Raw genomic sequence first — 2500 nt, 5'->3', positions numbered from 1 at the left:
CACTCTAATTTGTTCAAAGTAAACGTGCCGGCCCACCGAGACACTCAATAAAGAGCACCCTGGTAGGATTTCAACGGGGTCCGCCTCGGGACGCACGAGCACGCACGAGGCGGTCGCACGCCTTCGGCTCGCCCCACCGGCAGGACGTCCCACGATACATGCCAGTTAAACACCGACGGGCGGTGAACCAACAGCGTGGGACACAAATCCAACTACGAGCTTTTTAACCGCAACAACTTTAATATACGCTATTGGAGCTGGAATTACCGCGGCTGCTGGCACCAGACTTGCCCTCCAATAGATACTCGTTAAAGGATTTAAAGTGTACTCATTCCGATTACGGGGCCTCGGATGAGTCCCGTATCGTTATTTTTCGTCACTACCTCCCCGTGCCGGGAGTGGGTAATTTGCGCGCCTGCTGCCTTCCTTGGATGTGGTAGCCGTTTCTCAGGCTCCCTCTCCGGAATCGAACCCTGATTCCCCGTTACCCGTTACAACCATGGTAGGCGCAGAACCTACCATCGACAGTTGATAAGGCAGACATTTGAAAGATGCGTCGCCGGTACGAGGACCGTGCGATCAGCCCAAAGTTATTCAGAGTCACCAAGGCAAACGGACCGGACGAGCCGACCGATTGGTTTTGATCTAATAAAAGCGTCCCTTCCATCTCTGGTCGGGACTCTGTTTGCATGTATTAGCTCTAGAATTACCACAGTTATCCAAGTAACGTGGGTACGATCTAAGGAACCATAACTGATTTAATGAGCCATTCGCGGTTTCACCTTAATGCGGCTTGTACTGAGACATGCATGGCTTAATCTTTGAGACAAGCATATGACTACTGGCAGGATCAACCAGGGAGCTGCGCCAACTAGAGCTGAGCAGCCGGCCGCCCGGGAGTGTGTCCCGGGGGCCCGCGCGAACACGCAAGCGTCCGCTCAATCATTCTGCAAACAGGAGGAGGCTGAGCTCCCCTGCACAATACACCTCGAAACCCTCTCAGGTCCCGGCGGCGCGCAGCGCCGTCCCAAGTACTTGGTCGGGTTCGAGAGAGGCGCAATCGCCCGGAGTTAGGCGAGTAGACGCTTTCGGTGCGACCACCCGTGCTCCCAACTGAGCTTGCCGCTGCCGACAGAGGCCCGGGAGCGTGCTGTCGTGGCATTGCCGGCGGGAGACAACACGCGCCACCTACGGTGACCGGCAGCTCCAACGCCAGCGCCACAGAAGGACAAAAGCCCCACTTGGGTGCCGAAGCGAACTCTCCCAGCACAGCGCACGCGCCAACACATCCGCACAGCTGCGATACAAACCACCAGCGAGAACCGCTGGGGCGACCGAGCAGCAGACGGCGTCGCGGCGCCGAGCGCCGGGCGGCGGCGCATCCTCAACGCACACAGTCCTCAATCGGACCAGCACACTGAAGATGTCCACCGCGCTTCGCACCGGGCCCGCGAGGACCTACTTTGGCCGCACGGCGCCGCGCGCAGGGTGCGCCGGCGCGCAGCTGCGACGCCTGCCGCGTCCGTCGGCCGGCGCGCCTGCCACTGGCCGCCCCCACCAGCCGGCTGTAGCGCGTGCGCCCACGCACCGCGCGGCCAGCACGCCGGGAGGCGCCCCCTCACCGGCCGGGGACGGTCCCACCCAGCCACCACCGCGTATCGCTTCACACCCAGATGCCGTTCAGTTTCATCGGCATGGTGGGTATCGCTGGAACAACCGGTTAGTACCTCAACCTATCGTCGCCATCACCGATTCACCCCTAGCGAGAACAACCGCACCACAACGGGTTACCATTTCTTCATTTGCGTAACTTCACCAGAAAACGTAGGCGTCCATCGCCATTAGCAACTTCAACGATTATTGCATGCCTGTGTCAGGTGTCACGCCACACTACGTCTGCCCACATACACGCAACAAAATGTGCACGCCTAGACAATACGTGGAAGGTGGCCCCCGTACGTATGCGATGTCCATTGCTCGAACGACTGTCAACCGGCCTCTGTAGCATGTCGCAGATATGGAACGCGGTGCACCATGCTATCACGGTGTTTGAGGAGAGACGACTAGGTCCGAATACATCAACACACAGCTCATGCTGATCGCCATCCACGGCGTCCGTTCCTCCCACACGTCTCTATGGCGTACCACACTGCAATCCAGCTCTCATAGGGAGACGACACGTAGCTGCGTGCACAATATTTGCACTGTATGGTCCGCCGTTTTTGGGCGCAGTCGTTGTACGGTCACACATGTGCCACGATGTATCATTCAGTACATAAGGACGAATGTGCAGTACAGATTGTGGTTCACGCGTACGACATCAGCGGACAGTTGACACAGGCCGCACCACAACGTAGCCTGCGTACGTCGCATGCGAAGGGCATTGAACATGCAAACTTGTCACCAACCAGCTTGCGAAGGCAGGGGGCAAGGTGGGGACGTGGGGACGTGGGGAGGGGTGGGGGGGGGGGGGGGCGGCATGTACGTCCTGCTGCCATCC

The 2500-nt window shown here is 58.9% G+C and overlaps 1 non-coding gene across 1 annotated transcript in view; it reads right to left on the bottom strand.

Annotated features, from left to right (window-relative positions):
* LOC124728315 overlaps positions 1 to 861 on the bottom strand; it is a 1909-nt gene extending 1048 nt beyond the window's left edge. The window contains exon 1 of the ribosomal RNA XR_007007306.1: positions 1 to 861. This exon is cut by the window's left edge and continues 1048 nt beyond it. This is a non-coding gene — a ribosomal RNA (small subunit ribosomal RNA).
* Between the last annotated feature and the right edge of the window lie 1639 nt (positions 862 to 2500).

Source organism: Schistocerca piceifrons, unplaced genomic scaffold, assembly GCF_021461385.2.
Source record: "Schistocerca piceifrons isolate TAMUIC-IGC-003096 unplaced genomic scaffold, iqSchPice1.1 HiC_scaffold_1149, whole genome shotgun sequence".
In the NCBI taxonomy this organism is placed as follows: domain Eukaryota; kingdom Metazoa; phylum Arthropoda; class Insecta; order Orthoptera; family Acrididae; genus Schistocerca; species Schistocerca piceifrons.
This window is presented reverse-complemented; position numbering and strand designations above follow the sequence as displayed.